The sequence below is a fragment of the Cryptomeria japonica genome, chromosome 6 (genome assembly GCF_030272615.1).
Source record: "Cryptomeria japonica chromosome 6, Sugi_1.0, whole genome shotgun sequence".
Classification (NCBI taxonomy): domain Eukaryota; kingdom Viridiplantae; phylum Streptophyta; class Pinopsida; order Cupressales; family Cupressaceae; genus Cryptomeria; species Cryptomeria japonica.
This window is the reverse complement of record NC_081410.1, coordinates 400,479,116-400,497,099: the sequence shown is the minus strand read 5'-3', so window position 1 is coordinate 400,497,099 and position 17,984 is coordinate 400,479,116.

The following is a 17,984-nucleotide window of genomic DNA, read 5'->3' as shown; positions in this document are numbered from 1 at the left end:
TATTGTGTTCTTTAAAGAATCCTTACTTCAATTTAAAAAAATACCAATCAATAAAAGTAATTATGAACACATATTTACTTCATCAAACTTTAACATTGGTTGAAGATATTCCTGAAAAAACATCTCTCATCACTACATTATCTTGTTCATATAAATTGATCTAACTAGCTAGGCCATTTTCTTAACTTCAAATCTCTAATCCATTTCCATTAAGGATATTTCACTCATGATTGATTTATTACATTTTGTGGTTGGTCATGCAATAACCAATACAACTCTTTTTAAGGAGATGACTATTAAAAATAAAAGGAAACATAACTATAGAGCAAACCTCATGTCTCTTAGGCATTTAATGCCTCTTCTCTCCTCTCTCAAGCCTTCTCATATTGACACTTGTCAACATGGGATTGGTTTGAAAGTGTCACATGGATTGAGTATCCTTCAATCCTAACCCTTGTTAAGATTACTCATTCTTAACCATCCATTTGCCCATTTCTTCTATAAATAGGCCTCATCTCTCTCATTATCCATCATCCAAGTTTCATGCATCCAGATTATAGTCTATTTCATCAAGTCTTAAGCTTTGCCTCTCTTTGTTTAATCATAGTCTTTAACATTTAGAAGCATTTCATATCATTACCATAGCATATTCATGTTAGTGTAGCTTAATATCCATATCATAGTATAGTTAGTTTCATTATCATAGCATAATATTTCATTTTAGAAAGCTTTGTTAATCATCATATAGATCTTAGTTGCTTTGCATATAGATCATCTTATCACACATTGCCCATTCTTGGAGTTGGCATTCCAAGAGTCAATTGATCAATGATCTGATGACAATCATGACTCAAGGAATCCTATGAGATAGAGAACAATGAAACAGTTTTGAGAGGATATTGGTTTAACGTGTTTTATCCTTCATATGTAATGTTTCATTGGTATGCTTGTTCATTTAAGTTCTTAATTTATCACTAACATCTTTTCAAGTATACAGCTACAATTAAATACACTATTCATAAAATTGTATAAATCAATTATGGATCATTCTAGAGATCTTTATCAAGTAGATAATATTTTTTCTTTTTTTTGTGTTGAAGAATATTTGAACTTAGCACCATATAGGTGCCTACAATATGAACTTTGTCATTTAACCAAGTGCCTCTTGACACACACACACACACACACACACACACACACACACACACACACACAAATATATATATATATATATATATATATATATATATATATATATCTAATCAGAACAATCTCTTATTTTGATTTCTCTTACTTCTTATGAAAGGAACAATGACTATTCAAATTGAATCCATTTAACAAAAGCATTTAATGATTAGCTACCCTACATACTCGGCCCAAGGAAGATAATAATTGTACTCTAGACACTTTTACATATTCAAAGACTTAGTTGACATCATTAGAGATAGAGTGGTTTTAACCGACTATCTAGAATAAGGAAAAATAGGGCTCATGGAGGGAAATGAAGAGTTTAGTAAAATATAGCAATTATAACAGCCCTGCCCTCATAGACATGTATGCATCAAGTGGGAGAATGGAAAAGCAATATCTTAAGTTATTCTCATGGTAGCTATAAATCAATAGTGGATGTTTTTTACGGATACCATGTATTAATAATGGTATGAGGAGCCTATTTTTATTAATGAGATTATAATAATTAATGTCGAGAGGCATTCTACAATGCCAGCAAGCAATGGTAGAGTGTAATGATGTGAGTGCATTAATGTTAACAAAAACTATTACTTTTAGCTTAAATTTGACATCCATTCACATGTCAAAATATTAATATTAATTATAAACATAATATATTAATAAACATATTCATCAAAGAAAACACAACATGAAAACAAAGATATTCCCTCATCAAAATTATAAGTTTTGTCAATGGGCCCTTGGTCTACTGGTGAAGTTGAATGGGTCCAAATGAGCCCACCAGGGATCAAGTCTTGCTGAGTGCAAAGGCTCCAACATCATAAGGGATGAGGCTAGGATTGTGCCCCGAGCAAATTTGGCGGAATGGATACCCCTCAGTCATTGGCTCTTAGTCAAAGAGGTTTCAGCCTATAGGCTTGTGCCCCCATAGTCGAAGAGGTTTCAGCCTATAGGTTTGTGCCCCCATATCAGGTGGTAAAAAATACTTCGTGAAAGCCCTCGCTGGGTTGGTGTCTTGCGGGCTTCATACCCTTGCTGGGTTGTTGTGCTCCCAGGTCTGAACCTCCATCAAAAATTATAAGTTTTAGATAGAAGTATAAAAAAAAATGAGATATTTTTAAAATATTAATCTATCATTTCATAATCACAATGTATAGCAAATATTCTTTTTAAAAATTATCAGTGATGAATAATTAATTTAATTAAAATATATATTTTATAAATTTATAATTTTAATAATTTTTTGGAATAATTATAAGAAATTTAAAATTTAAATATAAAAAATTAGATGTCAATAATCAAAACTAGAATTAGAATATAAAATTGTCTTAGTGAAAAAATAAACAATGTAGATACAGTAAAATCTAAATATTATTTGTATGTAGTAAATATAATTTAAAGTAAAATAAAATAATTTTAAAGTAAATAAAATTTTTTTAAAGTAAATAAAAAAATTCTAGTTGATATCTCTGGACATTTCTTTAGATAGATGTATTTAAGATATTTAAACTAGTTGCCATGCTTGAAGTTATAAAATAGTGAGGGTACAACCTAAAAGCATGATGTTATTATGCATGCAAGATATGAAGATATTGTTGAACACTACCGGATGTTGAGAGGTGGGGAGCAAATCAGCATGTAATAAATATTAGCTAGTTTAACTACTCAATTATCATTCATCACATTTGTAGAAATAAAGAATTGAAAATGGAAAATTAATCACACATGAACACCAAAAATTTTACACGGAAAACCTAATGAGGGAAAAATCACGATGAGAACTATCTCACTATATAAAGAATAGATTATAATGTTTATTCTCAAGGCCAAGAAGCTCACTACCCCTGATGTGGACTTGAAAGACTAAGACGCACAACCTTAGGTTAAGATACAAAAGACTTGAGGACACTGAAGATCACATCTTTAAGGCAAGATACAATACATATGAAAGAGATAATCAAAATAATTGAATTGTAGGCAACCACATCCACTGATATGTTGATTATAATTCACTGTTAAAACAAATCTGAAATTGCCTTCAATGTTGCACTACTATACTTGAGAACCTTTGCACTACTTCACACAACACATACAACTCATATGTCAATATCCAAAATGATTCCATCCTTTATATACCACATGCAATCACAATAACATCAATTAGGTTGGCCTAATTAGATGTAGCACGTATATAAAGAACAGTTGACACAAAAACAATCTCTAAGGCAATGCAAAAGAAAAATAAAATGTGTGAGGCATCACACCATGTCGACACACCTTCCAGACCATTCCAAAATAACTCTTTTGCAACCACATGCAACCGCACAAATCAAAACATCATAGGGTCAGCTCCAAATGACAACATGGTTAAAGCGTAGCAACCCAACTAACTCTAATCACAATGATGACCACCAGAGATACTTGCATATGCTCAAGGTAGCATTACCAAATATCCACAAAACTAAATTATTGAGCTGCATCATTAAATACTAGCAGGCATAGGAATGCAACACATTCTTGTACATTGGCACTCTATTACAATACCAACTGGAACTCAAATCAAAATATCTTTAACTGTAAACCACTTGAGCATCTGAAATTTGAGATATAATAGGAATTTACATTCACTGACATCTTATTACAACTGCATGGACAAATGAAACATATCCACCACAATTCAAACCAAAAACTAACTAATAGAATATCCATCGAAATAGTCACGCTTAGCTGAATATCAACTATGGACCTCAAAGATCATCACCCACTCTAGAAACCATATGAAACACCTTTATCTACCTTCTAAATAATTCACAAATAGGCTCCATACATCTGCATGATCATGACACTAAACCACTATTACTACATTATACTAGACCACATTCGGACCAAAGAATATTGCCAAGTTACACATACAGATCAACAAGCTTGATATCAGACCAACAAGTTTGACGTTAATGACAATACTTGTGCCAATTAAAAAACTCACTCCCCCTTTGACATCAAATACAAAGGGTGTCACCTTACAACAAATTTCGACAACCCATACACAACTCCCCCTATCTACAACACCTCAAAAAAAAAAACCAAAACTATGTCACCAACTTATCCGCATATGTACAAAATCAAAATTATGTTATCAAAAAATATTTAACCACCTTGTTGAGCTGAGGGTATGATACTCTTATGAATGAATTTCAATTGAGCCCAGGTGGCATTCCAATTAACACCCTTAGAGACCAAAATATTTTGCTTACTCTCCATCTTCAAAAGAATATTCTCTGCCTCTACACTTGTAGCCTTAACTTTTACTATTTTACTCAACTCTTGAGAGTCTTTAAGAATATTTACCATGTTGGTGAGATGAATATCTACCATATCTCTTAGATGACCAAAACCCTTCTTGATCTATCAATAGATTTAGCTTTATGTGCAGGTTCTCTATTTTGTAGTCTCCCATTACCATCTCCATCTTTCTTCAAGTCCATTGCACTGGATAACTATAAAATTTTAGATTCCAAAGTATCTATCCAATTCTTAATCTCTTTCATTGATTCAAGTCACTAGTGACAAAAATTATATACTTCCACAATATGACCTACACTCTTCTCAAAAACTCTAATACTTTCTAGTAGTTGGGTATGTACATCTGCAGACTTGTTTGCTAGCTCTCCTAGTCTTTTCTCTTTTACCTTCTTCTCCACCTCTATCAAAATTGTAGCTTCTAAATTAGAAGCATGATCTTTCAAGCAATTAAGAAACACTTGTAGCTTCTCTACATCACTCAAAGATTCATCTAATGCTACCTTTGGAAGTCTCTCATGAAGAAACTTATCATTAACTAACTTAGTACACTCCACCTAAGATATTATAAATTTATTTCTTGCGGTATGATGGAGGATGTCACCCAAATGCAACATATGAAGGGATGACAACCGACTAAGGTCCATTTGACCTTGGGACATGGGTACTTGAAGTACCTCTACAATGACAACTGGTGTAAACTTCATCTGTAATTGCAGCAAGTCTGATGCAAAATCTTCAAAGAGTCTGAAAAAACTCACCAACGAGCATCCTTCTCTTTTCATCCTTTGTGTTCTTCTCCTTCTCCTTCTCAAGACTCTCCTTCTTCTCTTTCGTCTTCTCTTCCTCCTTTTCTTTTGATTTCTCCTTTTATGGATCATCTTTCTTTTCTTCCTCCTTAGTGTCTTCTGAAGTCTCTTTAGCTATATTCTCTACATTCTACTTTGTGTTCATCTAATCACCCAGATCGGTCTCCGGATCAACATTTTTACACTTCTACACCTTTGTTCTCTTTTCCTAATTTGTCTTACTATTTCTCTCTCTTATGCCAGATCCTATATTTGTCTTGTCCAAAGGAGAAAACAATGCCCTCTTCAAATCTTTTGCAACCTCCATAGCAACATCTTCAATTTGTCTCATCATCCTTTGAAGGTCATTCGGATCAGCACCCATAATGAAGTTCACTCTCTCCTTAGTTATGAATCTTGTGTTTAATTCCTATACAATTCTAGCTCTATCCTCCTTAGACAAAGGGTGTACACTGTTAAGACTATGCAAAAAAATTCTTGTTGGGTTAATTTTTGAAAAATTGCGGGCCTTATTTGTTTTTTCTCAATGACTTGTTCAATCAGTGAACCTCTTTTTAGTCATGTGCATTTGAGGGTCTCACTTTGTTAGGTTGATTAGCCCCGTTTTTAAAGTCCTTTGATAATTGGTTGGTTCCCATTAAGTATTCGAATGCAAATGTCTTATGATTCTCCCTAGGTATTTAAACCCTTCCTTTAGCGCATGTGCCCTTTTTCTTCCTTATGTCCTTACCCCACTTCCCCATAGTTTTTTTATTGCTGCCTCAAAATTGTTGCAATCATGTGGGGTGAAGTGTTGTGAAATGAATGTTACCCGTGTTCCCGCGTGAATTGATATATGCAAAATTGTTGTGGGCACGTGGGGTGGTTGAGCTTTGAGTGTTTTCTTTGCCTCACACCCTCGCAAAGGTTAGAATGGGGCATACCAAATGTTTGCAGGTATGCGGGGAGTAATTATGAAGTGGGAATGCTTTCCCTCGTGTCCCCGCATGATAAATAGTGAAAACCTGATATTGATCGCGAGTGTGCGGGGAGAAAGTTGGTTGACATAAGGAAATCTCCACATGATGAACTGGTGCATATGTGAGTCAAAATGAATTCTTGTGTGAACTCTATGGTCAATCAGAAGCGTCCATTTGAATCAAAGATGATATTAACGGTTCGGGTTTAAAAATGCAATATGGATATATGTCGAATAAAAGTCGATGCATGTCAAGTAAATGCAGAAAAGACTCAAGATTTAAAGTTGAACCAAGTTTAAAAATGCTCTGAGTAGGCAAAATTATTTTGTCTTTGCATCCCAAACCTAAGATTGATAAGGAGTTTCACAATTTGAAGAGGAGCCGCTCTGCAAAATTCAGGTTGGTTTTCTTGAAGCGACCAAAAACAGTAAGTTGGCTCTTCTTATCCTTGGAAATCTTCTAGTTTGTTGCAGAAAAACTGTGAAAGCTGAGTAGAGGATTTCTTGAATTAGAAGAATTAGTGAGTATAAGATTTAGGTTTTAATATTAAGAAGCTACCATGTTGTAGAAAGGGGAACCCTCTGTTAGAAAGAAGAAGGATCCTGCACCGCAAGAGGGCTAAGCTTCACCATCTCATGAAGATGTGCTTGCACAAGAAAAACTAATGAAGCCTAAGGATCCTTGAAAAAGGAAGGAACCAACAAGTGACCCTGGGAAACCCTCTGCATCAAGACCGAAGGCTCCAAAGAAAGGGAAATCATCAGCCCCCATAGATAATATCCCTATAGTCAATGTAGAGGATGAAGAAAAGGTGGTTGTTAAGGAAGAGTGTGATAATGAAGGGGTGAAGAAGCCACTTACATAGGATATAATGGAAGTGCTTCCCGAGTCAGGTGGAAGTGTGAAGGAGAAGGGAGAGTTTAGAGATAGTTGTGCTCAATCTTGTGGCATTGTCATCCCCATTAGGGGTTGGAATTTGTTTTGGAATTTGTTTTCATACTTCTATCAGATCAAGAATCATGCCATACCCCTCTCCAACCCTTGGTCATTAGATTTAGCTAAGTTGATTGTGCCAAACATGCTCTTGGAAGTGGAATTGCTAAGGTTTATGTCCGAAAAATTATGACCCTTCTTCCATGACAATCAGAAATGCAGATGGCTCTGTAATGGTGGATCTCAACAAGATTACAATTGTGGAATGCTTTGGTTTAATTGGTTAGGGTTTAGTACAGATTGATCTGGACATATTTGACAATGATTATAAAAGAAGGATTTGTACCCTTAGAAACAAGGAGGCGCCATTGTTCATGAAGAAGGACTAGAACAATGGTCGTGTACCCATCCCAATGTATGAAAAGGAACCCTTTTCAATTTCAAAATTTGAAAACTTTTTTGTGAATGCATATCATGCTCTATGTCAGGTTTTAGGAGCGGATGTTGAAGATAAAATTTCGGTAGGAATGATGATGACAAGAATGAGGATACAACGTAAATATGTTAACCTTGAATATGATTTTGCCTCATATATTAGCCAAAAAATTAATGAGAGGGTGCTTAAGATTAAAGAGAATGGAAGGGATGTCAATTCATGTATGTCTCTTTATTGTGTCAAATGATATTGTTTCAACATAAGTATGAATGGAGACAAGACTTACACTTGAAATATTTTGATGATGAAGGAAAGATGCAGTCCATTCAGAGGTGGTTTTATCTATGGGATAGCACCTGTGAAGAAGCGAATTATGTCACATTTCATTAGCATTTTGTGTTCAAAATTGTGGGGTGGTGTGGTTATAAAATTGATAGTTTTCCACCAAGGATGATGCAGTTATCGAGGCCTAAGTCTTAGACGATTGATGAAGAAGGAATATTTAACTTCGGTGATTAGTTTTTCTATTCAGAGTATAATCAGGGTGTATGGTTGTCCACAAACCCCTCACCAATTGCCAATTCATGTGTCCCCTCGCCTTGCCTTTTTAGAGGTTATGTGGCAAATTATGTGGATGAAAAAAATGTACATGGATGGTTATAAGAAAGGCATTGTTTTGCCTAGAGTTGCCAAGTACTATGATTTCTCCATTGGTTTTGAAGATTTGGATAAGGTTCACAACTTCTTGATTGAGAAATTTGCATTGAAATCTAGAATCAGAAGAAAATATGATCCGGAAGGCTTCATGCAGTGGCTCAAGGATGAGCATTTGGATAGAGGAGATTACAATCTTGAGATAAACCTTGATGAGGATATTATTAAAAGTGCCCATGTTGAATAAATTGTTATTCAAAGAAGAAAGAAATGGGCAATATTGTCAAAGATTAAAATAGAGATGAGAGAAAATGACCCTACATTTGAGGGCTTCTTTCTAGAAGAGCCAAGTGATGTTAGAAGGGTCAAATTAATGATTGATGATTTTGAGGGGATTTATACATGTGTTCTTCAAGCTAGAACACAAAATCTCAACATTGGTAAAGAAGTTGCACAGGGGAATCCATGCTTATGCACTGATCTAGGAAGAAATGGCTGAAAATGGCATCCATGCTTATGCATCGATCTAAGAGCCACCCCTTGTTCTCTATCAGGTCACAAAACAAACAATGGGCACTAAAAGTGTTGTTCAAATTTCTAAGAATATGGCTGAGGGAGAATAGATGGAGCAACCATCAAAGACCCCTCCAAGGGATATAATGCTAGACAAGGAGCTAGAGGATAAAACTAAAGTTGATGAAGACATTCCCTTTGAGGAGATTGATGATGATGAGAGGGCCCTTGTCGCACAAACTTTCATGTCTAATGACAAATTCATTAGGACCCCAAAATTTAAAGGCTTATGGTTGAGAATGAAGGGGGAGGCGAAAAGTGATTGATTTGAAAAGTTTAAATACTTTAGATGATTTGGATCTTGATCATGTTACCCCTGATGAGGCAAGAAAAATTGTAAAAGAAAGTGGAATGTTATTGCTCCTAGATTGGAATCTAGAGTATATTTTCATTCTTGATCAAATAAGACAACAAGATCCAATGTTTGTTGTCGAATTTGATAAAGGAGGAATTGTTGGAACTCAATACCACCCAATCTTGAAGGTTCTAGCACAATGGGTGTCAACACCTAGGACTAGTAGGCCTAGATTACTTATTGGTGTTGAAGAGAAAGGCAATGATGGTGCCATCATAAGAACTCTGAAGGATACAATAGCTATAGAGGCGACCACATTAAGCATGCATACTGTTATGCTGGCAAAAGATGCGACAAAGTTATTAGAAATGAAACTAGACATATATGTTGAGGAAAGAGTAGGGATACACACAGCTTATAATCAAGTGTTGATAGAAAATGCTCAGCTTAGGAAAGCCTTGGCAACCAAAATTGTTACACCTTCTTCAGTGATGATTGAGTAGGGTGAATCTTCTTCTTTATCTAAGGAATAAAAGGCTCTAAAAGGGCAGTTGCAGGATGTACAACATTAGTGAAGATGAGTTGACATGAGCTAACTTGATGGCCAAAGACAAAGTGATAATAGTAATGAAGGGAACTCTTTCCCACCTCCAAAATATCATCTTGAATAAGCTAGAGGATGTGTATGATTCTTTTTTGTGTTCTTTTTCAGGGTGCAATTCATTGTGTAGATTTTTAAAGGAGTTAAAGGAGATTTATGACACTTGGAAGTCATAGAAAACAAAGATTAGGGATCTTAGAATATCTTCTCAAAATATGCCTAAGGCTCCTCAGCTAATGGTGAATATGTGCAAAACATATAATTTGCTTTCCAATGAAACCTAGTATCTAGAATCTAAGGGGCCATAAAAGGAAGAATACAATCATTCAAAGAGCTTTAACATTGAACCATCCCTAATCTCAACAATGAAAATTCTAAGTTGAATAATTTTGAAGAATGGAAGAGGGAATATGAAGGTGTTGTAGATGTTGAAATTCAAAAAATGAATGATGGTGATCACCTCATAGAGCATGTGTTCTACATTGCAATAGATAAAATGGTTTCTACAGATGTTGCATATATTAAGTTTATTGCATATGTAAAATTAATTGTGGATAGCATATGCAAAGAAGCTACAGGCTGAGTGTAGCAGATTAAAGAATTTGAATAGCCAACTAGCTATGCGGTGCAAAATTGGCATGAAAAATATTGCACGATTAAGGATGATTGAAATAAACAAGGCCTATGAAAGAAGGGAATGACTACTTATTAAAAAAAAAATTAGTTATTTTAAAGAAAACCTTGCCAGATCCACTGATCATGGGTGTCTTACGGAATGATAAAAGAGCTGAAAATATTTGGAAAGTAGATTTATTGGTCAAATTGCCAAGTCTATGTTGTTTCTTTTAACAACTATTTCCAAATTGTTAGTTTCTTTCTTCAAGGTCACTTTAGTGTTTTTTTCAAAGCACCATCATTGGTTTTGTCTTCATATGGTGTAACTTACAACAACTTAGCCATAGTTATGCTTTCTGAGGCACTCTTTATTGTAATCATTGTTGTAAATGGATGTTGCTTTTAGAGGATATTCTTAGTTAACATTTTGTTTCTTTGCGGTTCGAGTTCTTTTTGTATTGCATAATCAAAGGATGCTTTATGCATATTCATGTTTCTGGCCATTGGGATTTTGGACAAGTGGAAAATGATATGAGGCTTGTTTTGCTCGCTTGTTTTTATAAAAGGGAATTCAGGATCATTTGTAAGAGGTTCTGAAAATCTTTTGTAAGTTGCGTAGGCAGGTTTCGAGTAACAAGAGAATATTAAATAGACTTTTCTATCTGGAATATTGTATGAAGTTACTTTGATGCATTAACGAAATATGGCATTATAAGTTGTCTCCTATTTTGTTTCATTTTCACCATTTGAATTTATCTATTTAGAATGGATAAATTTGTCTTAGTGATTTTCTCATTGATGAGTAACATTTTAGTAGGTTTGTTTAAAGGAAATAGTTAAATACTATCGAAATGTTGTTGTGGTTTAAAGAGATATTTAGTGATTCAAAATGATAATTTAGAATGTTATACTATTGGGTGTTTATGCAAGGCATAAATAGTTAGATCTATGGGTGAGTTTTATGTTATCTTCTTGAACAATTGATTTATTTAATTGACTCTATTACTCGCGGACCTAGGCACTGATACTAGTGTTTACTCTTTCAGTAACTAGTCAAAGTGCAATTATGTTTTATTTTCTATATTTGTGTTTTGGTTTTAGAATTAAGTTCTCAATCAAGTGTTAAATGCATGGTAAACCAAGATTTAGGCCAATCTTGTGGTTTAAGTGCTTTCCTTGGTATATTTTCATTAAGAATTATTTGTCTAGTGCAATATCAATGAAACTTTGTTATAGGAGTTGAAATATTGCATAGGTGTACTCGCCTAGGTTTCACAAAGCCTGAAGTGTAGAGGACTTTGCTTCTAGTGACAAATTCTTGTTAAGTTTGCCCCTGGCTTGAATTCCTGTTGATGAAGCGTAGCCTAGTTTTATGAGAATTTAGACAACCAGTTGAAAACACCAACACACACCTTGTCCAAGGTACATTTCCTCATATTGTACCCTTTCATCAATGCATCTTTTCTTTTTGTTGTCATAGCTTCCAAAAGTTACTTGGAAATCTTATCAGAAATGTTACTACGAGTCTTGTCATAAGTAATCAAATACTGAATTAAGGCTTTTTCAATCTTCTCCCTATTAGTCTAAGGGGACTCAACATATAAATATATAATCTCATCTATTGAATTATGTCCACAAATAGAAACAATTAAACTATCCAAGTCAAATGGTTGATAATTAGGATCAATCGAAGGAGTGCCTAACTTCTTCTTCAATGTTTCTTTCTTCTTCACATGTTTCCTCTTTTTAGTTGGGGTCTCTATCGAAGAGACCATAATTCTCTTCCTTTGGCTTAGAGGCACTGTGTTCTCTTCATCTTCTTCCTCCTCTTCTTCAATTTTTGTCCTTTTAGACCATGTTTGAATCACAAATCTCTCTTTTTGCACTTCTTCATTAGTGTTTTTGATTTCTACTTCTTTAATCTCTAGCTCTGATCCATCCTTCTTTCTTGTTGTTTTCTGCTTATGCCTTTTTACTTTATTTTCACCTATTGTAGATGTGGCAAGGGTTCTGGAGGAACTTATCTTTATCAGAGGAGAGGCAACGATAGACCTAGTCCTCCTATGTGCTTGCATAGAAGGACCCTAAATCAGAGTCGCACCAACTAGGCACAAATTGATCTTATGATATATCTTCTTCATCCTTTTAGGATGGTATTTCTCAATTTTCTCCTTCCTCAACTTATCCAAGAACTTTGAATTATTTTGAAACCTTGGTTCATTAGGATCTACCAACAACTTTCTCAATTTCTTAATATTCTTCTCCATGTCTTCCACAGACACCTCATAAGGTAGCTAAAGCAAATGAACAGTTTTTGGCTCAACAACTTCAATGTAGCAATGATCTCTACTCACTAGAAAAGTAAACTCATCTTTATATTTATGGACCAAATTCATCAAAATCCTCTCCCTCTCTTGCATTCTATCCTGAAAGTTTTTGAAACACCCCGAGTATAGGGTATTATATGCATCTCCATTTGTCCCAAAAGAATATAATATGCTACCTAATTTGAACTACAATAGGGGAGAACTTATCCCAAACATTATTCTTAATCCCTGAAACTTAATTCATGAACATAAATACCAAACAGATAATTAAAGGCCCATACCTAAATTGATATTTGCTATTTTTTGTTCTCTCTAAGTTATCTAAAATTTGTTTCCTCAAAAGTTCACAGAGATCAAACCTTTCTCCAACAACCACCATTTGATGTATAGTGTGAATGGCTATTATGGTGGTGGAACCCTCATAGTTCTAATAGTAGATCTTATGCACTAAACACTTTGTTGCATAATGAACTCTTGGATCAGCAATGTCCTTCATGGTCATAGATCTTCTATCATACACAAAACTAGTAAGTTATGCAACAATGTAGTTTCTCACCATATTCTTCACTAGAATAGTTCGGTGGAGCACAAGCTAGTCAATGCCCTAATGACATCGTTCATAATTTTGTATGGTCAGTCCAAACACATCACATCATCATGAATTTGACTTAGAGTGATTTGAACTCATGTTTCATCATAGCTAAAATCAGGAAATTCCTTCCAAATGTTTAGACCCATGTCTGGAATAGTCTTGTACTACTTGAATGTAGTAAGGTTGGCTTTTGTAAGTTCCTTCCATACATCATGAAATTTCACATGACTGGTCTTTGCAAGGGGCACATGAATACATTCCCTAACATCCTCTATGTAAACCATATCTATCAAAACCCTAAAAAATGTTCTTTCCTTGTCTTTCACCATTGTAATAAAAGGATAAGGCTTGAAAATAAGTCATGGCTTCAATGCAGGATCAACAATGATTGGAGTTGGCATTTCACACTTTCTTAGATTAAACTAAAAGCCTAGGGTATGCAAAAAAAATCCAAATGCACTTGTCACACCAAAAAATTTGTTCGCACTAAAGAGCTCTTCAAATTCATAAGATCACAAGTGATCAAAATGAACTCAAAAATCCAATTTATCTGTTGCATCCACCAACTTAGGGTTTCATTGACATAAATACTTTTTATCATTATAACTTGAAAAGTTGATACTTTGTTTCATCGGAATCCACAAATAGTATTGCAAATTTCCACAAGCATCTGAAAACCTTTGAAAATACCTGCATAGCCTTTGCCATGATGAAAACAAGTCAATATTCAAACCACAAGGAGTTCCATAAGATCTTCAATTAGTTTTCCCCCTCAAACAATGCAAAAAATTTAGTTTTTGGAAGAGGAATTTGCACCACCAGTAAGTGCGGACTTATCCTCAATCATTTCTTCCACCTTCTCATCTTTTTTCTTCACCCATGTCATCTTCATCTTTTCCTTTTTCTTCATTGATATCAATCTTCTTTATTGGACCAATAGTCTTCTCAATCTTTCCTCTACAGAACCTAGCAATATCTTGATTTATTACAGTTATGGCATGTCAAACCTTGTTGCAGACCATTTCCATTCCTTATTATATTTGACTTGCACTGAACAATCTTGTGCCCAAAATTGTTGCATACATAACAATATCCATTGAATGACTAAACATTTATACCATAGTTTGTATTCGCATATCCATTCTATACCATACTACTTCTACACTCATTTTCTCTATGTCCAAACTTATTGCAAGAGTAACATTTACCATTAATCAGCCTACTTTCATAAGATTCTGCTACAATTCCCACCCAACTATAGTCCCTCGTTATTCTAGTAGGCTTATTAATTACTCGAATCTAGGGGGGCTAGCAACAACACGGGTGTTGACTGGGGGGATAGCAATGACGCGAGTGCAAGCTGAGTCCCTACATTAAATGACTAAGATCTAATCTGACTTCTACAATGACTAGCTCTATGTCCAAACTTATTGCATCAAAAATAGTTACCATCAAATGATGATGAATACCTAGTTTGAATAGGAGGAAGTCTCTTGAAATTCTTCTTGTTTCAAATGTTGGTCCTCGAAATTGGAATAGTAACTGGGATTTAAAACCTCATCTCAAGGATTGAACATCCTTACTGAGCAGCTACCTCTCTTGTGGAAAAGATTCATTTACTTTATTGACCAAGGTCGTGAACTTGAGATGGGTTGGCACTATATATGTGTACTAAGCTTGAGTTGAAGCCATTCTATCCTACTGTGGGAAAAGGAAAGTTTCTGAAGGAAATATGCATAATCATAATGACTTAACAAATAATCAAAACTCACAATTGAAAGCAACCTAAGCAACTGCTACTGATAACAATGTTCTAGTTAGCGAACAGGAACTACTATGTCTACTTTGGCTGTAGGAACAGACACAGGAACTGTTTCTAGTAGCTGCATTAACAGTCAAATACCAAACAACAACTATAACAAAATGGAAATTAACTAACCAATGTGTAGGAACTACTCACCAAGTGGTCCCCCTTGAGTGAGTATATCCAAAACTCGGATAACAATTGATAAGCTCGGAATACCGTCATCTTATTTATTTCAAGTTGATTTCAGCATACATAAGTTTGGAAACCATAATACTACCAACTCTATAGTCAAATTGTCTATCCCTATGAGGAGGTAGAGACCTTTATTTATAATAAAAACTTATAACAAACTTCCAACTGATCAACCCACATCCCAAAGGAATAGATGAGAAGGATTTATTACATCACAAGAAGTCAACATATAAATGTAGAACAAACAATTGTCCTAGTTCTAAGAAATATAGTGCAACCTCCTTTCCTAGATTTATTCTTTATCAAGAACAATCATGAATGCTCCACTAATCGCTCTACTAAAGAAGTGGTCAATTGGTTATAAACTCCTTCAACGTTGCTCCACTTTGACTGGGTTTGCATCCATCGACATGATGATGTGTCTCTTTAATTGCCAGCTTAGTCATCCTCTCCTCTTGGATGTCCCTGCATCATGGCATTAATGTGCACAAAAGCATGTGTATCCATTGGTGCTAACATAACATAAATTAAACCATATTTCAAGATTAATTCAGATAATTTTCATAGTTCGACTGTATAAAGATCATCAGATAAGAACCTTAGGTCCAGGACAAGTCAGATCTAATAATACCAAAAATTCATCAACCAGGGGAGTCTATGACCTAAACATTATCCAAACATATGACCAAAGCAAGAGTTTTTATGACAAAATTTGACAAAATAGAGCCTTTATTTTGGCTCATCATCACCCCCCAACCTAGCTTCTTGTTTGTCCTTTGGAAATAGGGAAGTTCCTAATTCTAGCATTAACTCTGAAATCCTCAATGGTAACCTATCCATTGCCTCCTGTAGCCAAGCTCCAATAGAATCCCTTCATATTTTCCAATCGTGTCCACCTGGAGTGCTTTGTTGCTTCATCATAAGACAGATCATTGTCCCTGCACCCCATAAATAGCCATAGAAGAATGGGTGGCTGAAAGCTAAGGGGAAAGTAGTGTCTTCCTTTTGTTATACCCAAATGTATATATTTGGGTGCCCGTCTTAATGCTGCATGATAATTTGGTAAGGAATGTGGCTCAAATTGTTTCAATTCATCAGGTAGACTATTCCAATGCTGTACTAAATGTCCAATTTCCACTTGTCCCTCAACCGTAGCCATTTTCTCATAATCTCTAAATGCTTCTTCTCTCAAGGGTAGAATGTTAGCTCCATAATCCGATTGATATAGAATTTTCCACCAGTCATAATAAAGTATCCTTGGATTCCTAGATTCAACTCTCAATGCAAGTAGGAGGTCAAGTTCCTCCTTCGTGTGTACACTAGATTGTTCTCCCCTAGTAATTTTGTTTTGAATCCATGGCATGAGAGCCCTTATTTGACTATCTCCAATGTAGAGCAGAGGATTCTAGTCAGTATCATTAGGGACAATATAATTATGTAAATAAAACTCACAAAGTAGATTTTTGATGGTTGCAGGAGACGTTTGATAAAAATGATAAAACTCCTGAGGCGTTTCTAAAGAAGGACTTAAATCCCTAACAATTCTCATCAGTTGGAAACAAATATGCTTATCTTTCAAATACAAGGAGTAGACTCGAGGTGGTGCCCTACACTACATTAGTTGTGGTATCATAGTGACTACCGTAACCACTTTGTTCTTTAGCTGAGCAATTTCCTCGTATTTTTCTTCAATCACTTTCTTCTGTTGATCAATAATTTTATGAAATGTGCTTTCTCTAACTCCCATTCCTTGTAGAAGGCGAGAGAAGTAGCATGACTAGTAAGAAAAGAGGGTAGACTATGAACTCTTTCTCCAAGTTTCAACTTCTCAGCTCCACCTTCTATGTTAACAATTTGTTTTACAACAGAGGCCAAGTTGTTAAGTCCACCCAAGCTCACACCTTCCTGCGGCTTCACAAGTGAGGTAGGTGGAATAACATCCTGATTAGGACTACTTGGTTCTCTTTTTGGGGAGTCAACATGAATACTGGCGCTTGCCTTCTCTAACTGCTTTTTATTTTTAGGCTTCCCTCAGAGCATGTGGCTTCTTCTCAAAGGTATTTTTTTAATGGATCTAGGAGGGTTTTTTGTTTCCATCTCTTTAGGTGTTTTTGCAGCTCCTATGGTGGCTACAAGAGAACTTTCTTTAGAAAATTTCTATTTCTTTATGACAAGAGAGACTGGATCGATACTTTTTACTTTCTCATTCTTCTTCTCCATGTCACTTTTCTTCTCCTTACCCTTCTCCCTCCGTGCAGTGGCCCTAGTTCTTATCGGGGTTTGCGATAGAATCTCTACCGAGGCTTTTGTTGAGTCTGCCAAGGTTTCTTTTGGTGGGGATTCCTTTGTTGCAGGAGATTCCTAAACTACTGACATTCTAGAGGATGAGGGCTCAACGGCAAGGCCAGGTCTTTCCAAATTTTCCCCTACTTGAGATGGGGGCTGCTCTGCTGGACCCACATCATCAAACCTTCTAACCCTTACAAATTTATCCCATGTCATTTGGGAAACATCTCTTAAAGACCTTTCTACCAATAATTTAATCAAACAGTGGTGAGTAATAAAGTGAGGCCTACCTTTTTGTGTCTCCGCTACACCAATGGAGAGAAGATTATACAACACATTTGGAACATTCATTCTCCTTCCATGACACAAATGACTTGGGAGCTTAAAATGGTGGGAATGCAGGCATGCATACCT